At 40.7% G+C, this 14,282-nt stretch overlaps 1 long non-coding RNA gene across 6 annotated transcripts in view; it reads left to right on the top strand.

Moving 5' to 3' along the window:
• LOC103879164 overlaps positions 1–14,282 on the top strand; it is an 83,201-nt gene that overhangs the window by 4,956 nt on the left and 63,963 nt on the right. For 3 of the 6 annotated variants that reach the window (XR_004178648.1, XR_004178646.1, XR_004178651.1), the window contains exon 3: positions 11,352–11,502. The exons of the other annotated variants lie outside the window; for them this stretch is intronic. This is a non-coding gene — a long non-coding RNA (uncharacterized LOC103879164). The remainder of the gene's footprint in view (positions 1–11,351; positions 11,503–14,282) is intronic. 6 annotated transcript variants of the gene reach the window in all.

Genomic DNA, 14,282 nt, shown 5'->3' with positions numbered 1-14,282 from the left:
TATTGGCACATAGTGAGCACTTAGCATTTGTTGAATGAATACATGATCAGTGGAGAGAAAGGAGATGACTCGTATTCCATTGCTATGGTGTGTCATGCATGTGTTGGGCCCTTCACTGACTTGATTTTATTTATTTTTCATAACAACCTCAACTCAGACATTATTTTTCTTTTTATATATGAGAGCAGAGATGACAACTCCAAGGATTTTGAGATCCAGCAGGTGACACTGAAGAGAAAGTGGGCAGTAGCCCATAGAAAGTGGAAGGGTTTATGGAGACCTGGCCCAGTCTACAGGGGGCAGCCCTGACTCGGTTTCACCCAATGGGTGCCATGTGGGAATATGGGCCCATTGTTGCTGGATCTTCTTAATTTTCCAACAAAATTAGAAATTGAGATGCTTTGATGGAATCTCTCAACTTTAAAATTGTGGTTCACATGTGCTTAAAACAATTTGTGACCCAAAGGAATCAAATCTGCTGGACAGTTTAGCCAAAGCATAACCAGTTTGTACCACTTGGAACAGGCTTAGAGAAGTTAAGGAAATTGCTCAAGGTCAGGCAATGCCTGAGCTGCTGGGTTTCTAACTTCTAAGTTCTAAATACAATTTGCTTCCATATATATACATATATATATATAAAATTCATAAGTGATAAAATTATTTTAAAGATTATTTTATTTTCTAACCAATCCAGTCATAGATATTTGACTGTAATTCCTATATCAACTTTTTTTCTGAGAAATTTGTGCCTGGGCATGATTTCATTTTTAAAATTTTTTCAGACAACTATATTTGGGTATTATGCGGTAATCTTCATCCCTGTAATACCAGCAAGCTTGTCCAACCTGCCTTATTTTGTTGTTGTTGTTGTTGTTGTTCTGTTTTGTTTTGTTTTAGCCTTTTAGCAGTCTGAAGTCATGATTTTTAGTTTCTGTCTCTAGTGATAAGTGAAAAAGAGGGATGAGGAAGGGGCTTTACTGGCCCAACCAGAAACAGAAACTAACAACAAATGACTGTATTCTCTCCCTTGGATACCCCTTCAGGGCCTAAGGTAATTGTCCTTTCCATTGCATTCCTGTTATCACTAGCAGAGCAAGCCAACTATGCAGTGGGATAAGCAATTCCTTGCAGAGAGACAGTTAGCACTGCAGAGGCACAGATTAGGTCCCACAGCTCATAAGTGTTGTTAAGTCCAGGATTCAAATCCAAGACTCTGAATCTAGAGCCTGTGTTCTGAACTCTTATGATATATATCTTCTCTGAATGCAGTGGTGATAGACAGACACGTCTTTGCCTCAGGCTTCTTTTCACCAAAAGTAAGGAGGCAAGTGTTAGGTAAATTCTTCCCTCTTATTAATTCTTATAGAATCGTCTTCCTTTAGCCGGATGTGGTGGCTTACACCTGTAATCCCAGCACTGTGGGAGGCCGAGGCAGGTGGATCACAAGGTCGGGAGTTCGAGACCAGCCTGACAAAGATGGTGAAATGCTGTCACTACTAAAAATTCAAAAAATTGCTGGGTGTGGTGGCACATGCCTGTAATCCCAGCTACTCAGGAGGCTGAGGCAAGAGGAATCCGGGAGGCAGAGGTTGCAGTGAGCCAAGATCATGCCACTGCACTCCAGCCTGGGTGACAAAGCGAGAATCTGTCTCAAAAAAAAGAAAAAAAGTCTTCTTTCTAAAACTCTCCATCCATCCACCCATCCATCCATCCACACTCACTCATCCATACATGCTTTCCACTTATCCATCCATCCATCCCTCCACTCATCCAACCATCCATCCATCATCCCTCTACTCATTCATCAATCCATCATCCCTCCACTCATCCATTCACCCATTAATCCATCCCTCCATCCATCCCTCCACTCATCCATACATCCTTTTATCTACCCATCCGTCTGTCCACATATCCATCCATCCACCCATCCATTCATCCATCATCCCTCTACTCATTCATCAATTCATAATCTCTCCACTCATCTATTTATCCATCATCCCTCTACTCATTCATCAATCCATTATCCCTGCACTCATCCATTCATCCAACCATCCATCTACTCATCTATCTATTCTTCCATATACTTATTTACTTCCTGACCACCACCACCGCCACCAAAAATGTAGCAATTCCTTTTAGTAACAGCTGCTTTGATATCATCATGAGCTTCATCAGGGTGACTAATTTCAGAGAGAGCTTTGAGAATCAGAAACTTAAAGATTGGCATTGGGTGTCACTGAGAAAACAGCAGACAGATGTTAACATGAGCTCTGCTGTTCTGAGTGGTATTTTCCTGGAAGTCTGTCAAGGAGTTTTCCAACTAAAATTAACTTTGTGACATCTGAGCCAGAAACACAAGCTGTGCTTCATTCCCAGCCCTCATGCATGTGCCTGCGTGCATGTGTGTGAGTGCCACTGTGTGCCTGTGCCCGTGTGCACATGCTTCTGTGTGCCTACATGCTTCTGTGTGTAGATTTGTATGCCTATGCCTGGTGTATGTGTATGTGTGCATGCGTCTGTGTGTTGGGGATGAGATCAGGTATAGTAAATATTTTGGGGAATAGTAAGAAAAGGCAGCATTGTATTAATTGGCACATCGTTCACAAGAATTTAAACACCATGTAGCTCACTTTACAGAACTCAAACATGCTTTCTGGATTGCATTGAATTGAAGGAAGAAGCACACCTTTGCCAGGATTACTCCAGGGAATCTTGTCATTCAGTCACCAGCAAAGGTGGAGTGGATTCTTTATAATGTGCCTGTCTTTAGTTATCTAGGTGATAACAATGAATGACAGATGAAATGGCAACCAGAAGGCCTGACTATTTCTGAGGCTGACTCTGTAGGCTATATTTTGAAGTGTCTACTTTTCTAGAAATGGCTCCATTTCTCCCCAGGGACTCCATTCTTTGAACTCCATTAATAGGCTTTTTTGTCTTCTGGCTTTCAGTTGCATTTGGTCAGTGGCGGTGGTGATGGGAGTAGCCATCGGGGAGGGGGACACAAACAGCAGGCTAGAAGGGGTATGGAGGAAAGTTAGGTTGGGTATTTGTTCCCCTGGGTTCTTTATAAGGGTTACTTTAGGCTGGTTGCACCCCTTGACTGAAATGCATACTTCTATGTCAGCCCTTTGGGTATCTGCTACCTCTTCCTTCCCCTATCAAACCTAGGATGGAAACAGGAACTGCCTTTATCAGCTCTGGCCTCTTGCACTGTCTCCCGTGATCTTCCTACCCCTTGCTCATGACTTTGTAATAATTCCATTTATTAGCCTTAACTTGTCCCAATTTTCTGCCAAGGTGACTCTGATACACAGACCAACTAAGGTAATGGGACCCTAAAGCAAGTCTAAACCCATCTGTGTGTGATTTTTCTCCATTGAAAGTTATATCATACCAGACTTCCTTGCCCACAAGAAAGTTGTCAAGGCACAATGAGAAAGTAGAAGAAGGGTTCTGGAAGGGTTAAAATAAAAAGGCAATTCAACAGTAAGATGCTAATGCACCTTATACAATGTCATCTCTGTATCTTTTCAGCTATAATCATAGGTAAGAGTAAAATGCTTAGTCACTCACTATCCCAGGAAAGTGGATCCTGTGCTTTCTGAGATGTTCATTAGGCAGCATCTTGCTTTCTACTGATAATTCAGCTGAGCATAAAAAATGTGTTGCACAAATTCCAAACTTCATCAGAACATCCCCACACATGGCTGGGTGCCCTCCATTCTGTGGACACAGATGTCCAGTCGCTGAGACAAATGAGTCACACTGGAAATCGGTAAGTGCCATAAAACCACACTTGACTTCCCGAGTGCAGCTTGCTTGGAATGCATGGTTTTTGACCAAACTCAAGGAAGAACTTTGCCGGGCATTCCAGGACACAGCCTCTTGTAGCTTAGGGTAAAACAGTCCTTGAGGTGCCTCAGCACCCAGCATCCACAACACTCTAGGATATACATTCCCATGGGGGCACCTCTCCATATCCTTCACCCTGGCCATGGGCTTGCCCAGTGAGGCACAGGGACATTTGAAGTCCTGGGTGAGCAAGCATGAGCACATGGGTTAGGCTGTCCTACCCTGTTTTCTCAGGCAATTGTTCCATACCCAGATTTTTCAGTGTTGTGTGTGGATTGCCATACACCCCAAGTCTAGGTTCATCCATTTAATGAGATGCACCTCACTGGCTACAGCACTCACAGGTTTAAGCTAAGCAGGAAGAAAGTGTATAAGGTGTAGCAGGTAGGTACTTTCTTGCCTGATGCATTCCACTCCTTTGATAAGCAGAAACAAACAAACAAACAAAAACAACTGAAAGCCAGGATTAGGGCTGGAGAGCAAAGAGGAAGATGGAATTTTCTTGGACATTTTGCTGTGGAGTAGCAAGTAGAGCAGTAGGGAGCAGGAACATAGATATTTGGCACAAAGGAGGCTTTGACTTGCTAGTTACATTCTACAGAGTTTGGGGGGCTCTCTCTGGAAGGGTTCCAAGCTCAGGTAGCATGCTCTGCATATCAAGGTCTCCCTGGTCTTATGTCCTTCAGACTAGACTCGAATGTCTGATTGTGTCAGCAATGCCTCAAGGCAATGTCTTACCACCCCATTTCACACTTAGTTTCTGGAATAGCCTCCTCACTTTATCTGTCTTTCCTCTCCTCCTTTACCATAGCAATAGGGACCCGAGTAGGGAGGATGCTCTGCGTCCCTGGTTCCCTCAATCTTCTTGGAAGAGTCTGGTTTCTCTCCCGATAGAGTTTTAGGTTTGCCCTGATGATCTAGATGAAGCAAAGTGTGGTGACACTTCGCTGAATGCTCTGTCAGTGTGCCTAGAAATAGAGTCTCTATCAGGGTTGTTTGCTTCCTATCACACTCCAACTGGCAAGCAGGTGGATTTTCTCACTTGGCAGCTGGCTCCCATCTGCCCCCTGTCAGTCTGTAAATATTACCCAAGTTAAACGCGAACTTCTAGCAGTGATGTGCACAGCCACAAAAAAAATATGAATTCAAATATACACTTTTGAAAGGGACACCTTAGTTCAGTCATTTAAATTCATTATCTCGCAGAGACATACATAGGCTCAAAATAAAGGGATGGAGGAAGATTTACCAAGCAAATGGAGAACAAAAAAAAGCGGGGGTTGCAATACTAGTCTCTGATAAAACAGACTTTAAACCATCAAAGATCAAAAGAGACAAAGAAGGCCATTACATAATGGTAAAGAGATCAATTCAACAGGAAGAGCTAACTATCCTAAATATATATGCACCCAATACAGGAGCACCCAGATTCATAAAGCAAGTCCTTAGAGACTTACAAAGAGACTTAGACTCCCATACAATAATAATGGGAGACTTCAACACTCCACTGTCAACATTAGACAGATCAACGAGACAGAAAGTTAACAAGGATATCCAGGAATTGAACTCATCTCTGCAGCAAGCAGACCTAATAGACATCTATAGAACTCTCCACCCCAAATCAACAGAATATACATTCTTCTCAGCACCACATCGTACTTACTCCAAAATTGACCATATAATTGGAAGTAAAGCACTCCTCAGCAAATGTACAAGAACAGAAATTATAACAAACTGTCTCTCAGACCACAGTGCAATCAAACTAGAACTCAGGACTAAGAAACTCAATCAAAACCGCTCAACTACATGGAAACTGAACAACCTGCTCCTGAATGACTACTGGGTACATAACGAAATGAAGGCAGAAATAAAGATGTTCTTTGAAACCAATGAGAACAAAGATACAACATACCAGAATCTCTGGGACACATTTAAAGCAGTGTGTAGAGGGAAATTTATAGCACTAAATGCCCACCAGAGAAAGCAGGAAAGATCTAAAATTGACACTCTAACATCGCAATTAAAAGAACTAGAGAAGCAAGAGCAAACACATTCGAAAGCTAGCAGAAGGCAAGAAATAACTAAGATCAGAGCAGAACTGAAGGAGATAGAGAGACAAAAAACCCTCCAAAAAATCAATGAATCCAGGAGTTGGTTTTTTGAAAAGATCAACAAAATTGACAGACCACTAGCAAGACTAATAAAGAAGAAAAGAGAGAAGAATCAAATCGACGCAATTAAAAATGATAAAGGGGATATCACCACCGACCCCACAGAAATACAAACTACTATCAGAGAATACTATAAACACCTCTACGCAAATAAACTGGAAAATCTAGAAGAAATGGATAATTTCCTGGACACTTACACTCTTCCAAGACTAAACCAGGAAGAAGTTGAATCCCTGAATAGACCAATAGCAGGCTCTGAAATTGAGGCAATAATTAATAGCCTGCCAACCAAAAAAATTCCAGGACCAGATGGATTCACAGCTGAATTCTACCAGAGGTACAAGGAGGAGTTGGTACCATTCCTTCTGAAACTATTCCAATCAATAGAAAAAGAGGGAATCCTCCCTAACTCATTTTATGAGGCCAACATCATCCTGATACCAAAGCCTGGCAGAGACACAACAAAAAAAGAGAATTTTAGACCAATATCCCTGATGAACATTAATGCAAAAATCCTCAATAAAATACTGGCAAACCAGATTCAGCAACACATCAAAAAGCTTATCCACCATGATCAAGTGGGCTTCATCCCTGGGATGCAAGGCTGGTTCAACATTCGCAAATCAATAAACATAATCCAGCATATAAACAGAATCAAAGATAAGAACCACATGATTATCTCAATGGATGCAGAAAAGGCTTTTGACAAAATTCAACAGCCCTTCATGCTAAAAACGCTCAATAAATTCGGTATTGATGGAACGTACCTCAAAATAATAAGAGTTATTTATGACAAACCCACAGCCAATATCATACTGAATGGGCAAAAACTGGAAAAATTCCCTTTGAAAACTGGCACAAGACAGGGATGCCCTCTCTCACCACTCCTATTCAACATAGTGTTGGAAGTTCTGGCTAGGGCAATTAGGCAAGAGAAAGAAATCAGGGGTATTCAGTTAGGAAAAGAAGAAGTCAAATTGTCCCTGTTTGCAGATGACATGATTGTATATTTAGAAAACCCCATTGTCTCAGCCCAAAATCTCCTTAAGCTGATAAGCAACTTCAGCAAAGTCTCAGGATACAAAATTAATGTGCAAAAATCACAAGCATTCTTATACACCAGTAACAGACAAACAGAGAGCCAAATCAGGAATGAACTTCCATTCACAATTGCTTCAAAGAGAATAAAATACCTAGGAATCCAACTTACAAGGGATGTAAAGGACCTCTTCAAGGAGAACTACAAACCACTGCTCAGTGAGATAAAAGAGGACACAAACAAATGGAAGAACATACCATGCTCATGGATAGGAAGAATCAATATCGTGAAAATGGCCATACTGCCCAAGGTAATTTATAGATTCAATGCCATCCCCATCAAGCTACCAACGAGTTTCTTCACAGAATTGGAAAAAACTGCTTTAAAGTTCACATGGAACCAAAAAAGAGCCCGCATCTCCAAGACAATCCTAAGTCAAAAGAACAAAGCTGGAGGCATCACGCTAGCTGACTTCAAACTATACTACAAGGCTACAGTAACCAAAACAGCATGGTACTGGTACCAAAACAGAGATATAGACCAATGGAACAGAACAGAGTCCTCAGAAATAATACCACACATCTACAGCCATCTGATCTTTGACAAACCTGAGAGAAAGAAGAAATGGGGAAAGGATTCCCTATTTAATAAATGGTGCTGGGAAAATTGGCTAGACATAAGTACAAAGCGGAAACTGGATCCTTTCCTTACTCCTTATATGAAAATTAATTCAAGATGGATTAGAGACTTAAATGTTAGACCTAATACCATAAAAATCCTAGAGGAAAACCTAGGTAGTACCATTCAGGACATAGGCATGGGCAAACACTTCATGTCTAAAACACCAAAAGCAACAGCAGCAAAAGCCAAAATTGACAAATGGGATCTAATTAAACTAAAGAGCTTCTGCACAGCAAAAGAAACTACCATCAGAGTGAACAGGCAACCTACAGAATGGGAGAAAATTTTTGCAATCTACTCATCTGACAAAGGGCTAATATCCAGAACCTACAAAGAACTCAAACAAATTTACAAGAAAAAAACAAACAACCCCATCAAAAAGTGGGCAAAGGATATGAACAGACATTTCTCAAAAGAAGACATTCATACAGCCAACAGACACATGAAAAAATGCTCATCATCACTGGCCATCAGAGAAATGCAAATCAAAACCACAATGAGATACCATCTCACACCAGTTAGAATGGCGATCATTCAAAAGTCAGGAAACAACAGGTGCTGGAGAGGATGTGGAGAAATAGGAACACTTTTACACTGTTGGTGGGATTGTAAACTAGTTCAACCATTATGGAAAACAGTATGGCGATTCCTCAAGGATCTAGAACTAGATGTACCATATGACCCAGCCATCCCATTACTGGGGATATACCCAAAGGATTATAAATTATGCTGCTATAAAGACACATGCACACGTATGTTTATTGCAGCACTATTCACAATAGCAAAGACTTGGAATCAACCCAAATGTCCATCAGTGACAGATTGGATTAAGAAAATGTGGCACATATACACCATGGAATACTATGCAGCCATAAAAAAGGATGAGTTTGTGTCCTTTGTAGGGACATGGATGCAGCTGGAAACCATCATTCTTAGCAAACTATCACAAGAACAGAAAACCAAACACTGCATGTTCTCACTCATAGGTGGGAACTGAACAATGAGATCACTTGGACTCAGGAAGGGGAACATCACACACCGGGGCCTATCATGGGGAGGGGGAAGGGGGGAGGGATTGCATTGGGAGTTATACCTGATGTAAATGACGAGTTGATGGGTGCAGCACACCAACATGGCACAAGTATACATATGTAACAAGCCTGCACGTTATGCACATGTACCCTACAACTTAAAGTATAATAATAATAAATAAAATAAAAAAAAAAAAAAGATCCACAAGGGAAAAAAAAAATAAATTCATTATCTCAAAGATCAGTTTCACTAAAACTCCCACTTGTGCTCAACAGAAATCACGCTGACGTCAGGCACTTACCTCAATTCTCAGAAGTTGAGCAGGTCTAAGCCATCCCGTTCAATACACAATTCCCTTCAGTTTCCCTTACAAGACCTCAAACAAATGTCCAGGAACTGATTCAGGATATATGTTCTCCTCGGAAACCGGTTACTCAAGTTCTTGGTGGCTTAATACAAATACAGTAAACAAGGGACTTCCCAGGGGAGTCATTCAGTCAAAGCCAGCATGGGACCTGGTGACCTTCAGTGTCACAGAGCTGGACTTCAGCACAATGAGTTCTTACAAAACAGAAAACACATGGATTAAAAGTCACAGACACATCCTGAAGATACTTCCCTTATTTATATACTTTTTAACTTTTATTTTAGGTTTGGGGGTACATGTGAAAGTTTATTATATAGATAAACACGTCATACAGATTATTTCATACAGATTATGATGTATGGGTACATCATACAGATTATTTCATCACCCGGGTTTGTCATACAGATTATTTCATCACCCGGGTATTAAGCCCAGTACCCAATAGTTATCTTTTCTGCTCCTCTTCTTCCTCCCACATACCCCTACTTCACTTATTTTGAGAAAACAATGCTGGTGATGTCCCTACAGCTCTTCCTAAAGGTAGATGAATGAACTACAGGGTTCTATTAAAGACCCTATGGGTCCAGACCTGTGTGTCAGTTCTAGTTTACTAATCCCTTACTGAACGCATTTGACAGTATCTTTGCTGTTAACAGGGGACAGAGCAAGGACATGTGACATGTGACTTCAGGTATAAAATAACACAGCAGCTCCCATCACCTGCTCCTCAGAGAGCTCATGTAGGTCTACAGGAGCAAGGATGTAAGTCCCTTTCCCCTATGTCTCCCTGAATGACTCTCACTTGGCCATAATTTACAACGAGAGGATATACATGCTCATGAAGGATGCATATCTTTGCCTCTGTCTACCCTGACACTGGCCCTGGCCCTGTGGACTAGAAAGTCTTTGAGAAAATTGTGAGATCCTGCAATTGTGTGATTTCCTTCCGTGTACCCAGGCTCTGAATCGGAGCATAGAGAGCGACCATCATTGGCCAGGGAGACTCTAGAGGACATGTCATGGGTGTCTTTTTTGTCTCTCTTTTGTTAGATTCCTGGTATCATTTATGGCCACAGGTCATTTTACTGAAGAGGAGGAACCTGGGATCAAGTTCTGTGACTTCAAAAGAAGAGTCATGTGTACAAAATTTTGGGAGATGATCACCACAGACAGGATTTGGAGACAGGAGCCCATTTGATCTTTTTCTTCTCCTTCTTAAAAGTGATAATATGAACATAAAACTATTTACAGCTTTAAACAAACCCATAGTTCAGTACTGAAGCGTGCGTAACACATTCCTCTCAACTGAACAATACACAAGCAGGCATTCTGGAGATTTTATTGCACCAGATTGGTGTGATTATAAGTAAGAAGATTGGCAACGTCAGCTCCCTGGAAAAAGGCTTGACACAGGTTAACACTTTAATATGAATAACTTTTTCTCTAATTAAAAAAAGATTTCTTAATGTATTTTCTTTGCTTAATCTCCACTGTGTCTTGCTGTATCCAACCCTACATCTTTGTCTGTATTCACATGCGTATATTCAATCCTATATCTCAAATATGAAAATTATCTCCATCCCTTCTTGCCCTATTGTTGCCGTGATTTGCAGAGCATCATTGTGCAGCTGTGGATGAATGGCCTTCCGGGGCTGTTTTCAACCTTATTTCCTTTTGCTGCTGGTTAGTTTGATGCCCTAGGTTTAAGTGTTGGGATATTTGTGGTTTGGAACTTCTAAGTTTCATGCTAGTTTTTTTAATGAAAAAAAACTATGCTTGGGATATGCATTCTTATCTAAAGAACAAGAAATGTTCTTGTTGACCCTCAGATGACCCTCAGGAACCAAATTCAGGCTCTGGGCATCCGAGATTAAGCTTCCTGAAAAGCTCTACTTCATGGGCTGACAGTTACGTGCCTTTCACATGAAAATTTCCTCTGCTGCTGAAAGAAAATGCACAATTACCAGAGGAAATGTCACTTCACATGATGCACAGGTGATAGAGAAAAAATGTGCATTTGTGTAAAGAAACAAACATTCCCAAATATGCCTGCCTCATTTGTGCTTCCTTAAGGGCAAAATGCCCTTTTGGGAAACAGACCTTTCCTAGTAGCATTTTCAATGACTCTCAGTCCTTCTCACATTTGGCTTTGACTGAATTCAGACTTTTCTTGTCAATTAAAAATGATAAATTTGACTTCTTGCAGGAAGACAAATGATCAGCCTGTGTCAAGCATATAAAGACCTAAGATTTCAGATGCACTGGAATCATCCTGAAAAATTCATCCCGCACACCCAGATGGATGATCAAATGACCGTCATCCAGGGAAAGTCTGGGAGGTCTCACGCAGTGTGCAGGTATTCTGAAGAGCCATTAGCTTTTAGAATGTTGCAGCAGCACTTCTCTAGCTTTTCCTTGCTTCCCAGCTCTTCATGAAAATGGCCAACTATATTCACCTCTGCCTACCCTCTGTCCAGGAAAATCCAAGACCAACCTCGAGACAGATGTTTGTCCTTTTAGCTTTTATTTTTAGAGGCACATTGTCTGGGAGTGACATCTATTTACTGGTTATTCATTTTGCTTTCTGCTTCAGGGATGTTGATAAAAAGTGTGGATCTAAATAATTGCTTCCCCTCAGCCATCTCACAGAAGGTGTCCTGGTGCATTTTTATCCTGAGGGCAAATGAAAGCTATGTGTTCTGCTCGGCAACTGTTTTTTATGTTGATGCTCCTTTTTCAGCATATGAATGTGTGGAGAGGGTGATTGTTTATTATCTAGAGGTAGTGGTGGGGGCAGATGCGAGGGCAGATGTGGAGGGAGGTGGGAGATTTCTAACTTTCCACTTCCATCTGTAATTTCTTTTAAGCAGATACTCTGATTTCATATAAAGCAAAGCTCTTTGCATAACCAAATTGTCTGCCTTTCTTAGATATTTTCCTGAATAGAATGTTTCCTAAGATGGGCTTAACTAATGATGGAAAGAATGTAATCCGTCTGTGAAAAACTCTTAATCTTCATGGAAAATAAAATCAGATGCATAGGGGCTTTGTAAATTTCATTTGCTTCTGCTTCACTTCCTTTCCATTCAAAAAATAATTGATTGCATGTGCATGAGAGAGAAGCCAACCAGACACTTTTTTGTTTTTCAACCGAATGCGTCATACACTGTTGGTGTCCACAAGTGATGGGATAGGGAGGTCATGGAAAAAATGAGGCTGCCCCTTTCGGAAACTTTTGTGTTGATGATGACAGTCTTGTGAATAATACTGTAGATAAGGAAAGTAACAATCAATATTTTTGAGTTATTATTATGTGCAAGGTTGTTGGGGGAAGCTCTTTATTTGCATTTGATCATTTAGTTGGCCCAAAAATCATACAGAGTAGCCACTATTATTATCTTATGCCTACCACAAAACTCCAAATTTCACCTTTCAACAATGATTCTTCCCTAGGAGTTCCCCATCTCAGTAAATGGTCGTGCCAGTTACTAATTTGCTCTGACCTCAAACTTGGAAATGAGTTATCTTTAGTTTATCTCTTTCCTGTTGCCCAGGAAAGTTGGCAGCAAGTTCCTTAAATTGGCTTCTTTGATGTGATTCTTAAGTTACCTCTCAGACCTCACCTTCCCATCACTCTTCTCACTTCCTCAGCTACACTGGCTATTCTATTCCTTAAATCTGTCATGCTTGTTAGAAATCCATATTTAATCAAGTTCTTCCTTTTTGTTCAAACAACTTTAGTTTAAGCACCATCATCTCCAGCTTGGAATATGGAAATAGCCTCCTGATTTGTCTGCATGCTTTCTTTCTGGTTCTTTTATAAAGATCCAGCATGAGAATGCGCCTTGAATCATGAGTCTAATCGCATCACCCTCACTACCTTAAGCCTACAATGGCTTGGCTTTACTCTTGGAAGAAACACATAGCTCCTAACGTAGCCTTTGTGATCTGACCGCTGCCTGCCTATCAGATCTCCCATCACTGTCCCCCTCACTCACCATGTCCCAGGTTTACCAGCCCCTTTTCCCTCTATCTTGAACATATTCCTGCTTTTTTCTGCCTCAGAGCTTTGTTCTTACTGCTTCTTATCCTGGAAAAATCTTCCCCAGTCTTCACAGGATTGGCTATGCATCATGGTCATAATTTTACACTTGAAAGTAAAAAACAAATAGTAATCAACAAGGAATAACATGCTATCACATTCACCCACCACTGGGGAAGATTGAGACTTGAGTTTGGGAGGAGTTTGAATGACAGACAAAATAGCAGATTTTGAAGGGAGTGACTATAGATTTTGTATACTGGAGTTGGGATGAGCCCAAGTGTATAAGAACCTCTTTGGGAGGCAGAATGTGCATCTTCCTCTGATTTCACCATAAGCATTATAAACAAATTAAGTATTTATGTATTCATGTTGCCTCACCTACTCTGATGCCAGCACTGCATGGAAGAAAACTCTGGAGGGTGCAGAACTGGCAAGTCAGTAGAATAGATGAATCAACTCTACTGATAAGGAAGCTGAGGCATAGAGAGGTCTTTTAAAGCTTGCTTACAGTGCAAGTTAATGCGCAGAGGCAGAACTTAAACCTAGAACTGACTTCAAAGGACCTGCTGCTCCTCTAATTATGTGCTGACCATGTCATTCTCATACCGTCCCTATTCTACAGCATTTGATTTGAAGCACATAACTGAGCACATGATTCAATATACTCTTTCCTAATGTTTCATGTATGCTTCATGATGTTTTGTGTATGTTGTCATAATATTTTGCCTCATCTACACATTTATAAGCTCCTGAGTCCAAAGAATAATCTTTCGTAATTTTTGGCACACAGAAACCTTTGCTACTTAGGGAATTATATTTATCTTGTATCTTTAGAGACAATCAGCCAAGTTGTTATTAAATCCTCACTGTAGATATACTACTATTTCATTGGCAAAGTGATACTATTGAAAATAGAGTTCTTAGGATACAAAGTTCAATCAAAACAGAATGAATATTGAGTTTCTCTGAATGAATTTGCATACTGTGATGGTTAATATTGAGTGTCAACTTGATTGGATTGAAGGATGCAAAGTATTGTTCCTAGGTATGTCTGTGAGGGTGTTGCCAAAGGAGATTAACATTTGAGTCAGT

This window comes from Papio anubis, chromosome 15 (genome assembly GCF_008728515.1).
Source record: "Papio anubis isolate 15944 chromosome 15, Panubis1.0, whole genome shotgun sequence".
NCBI lineage: Eukaryota > Metazoa > Chordata > Mammalia > Primates > Cercopithecidae > Papio > Papio anubis.
This window is presented reverse-complemented; position numbering and strand designations above follow the sequence as displayed.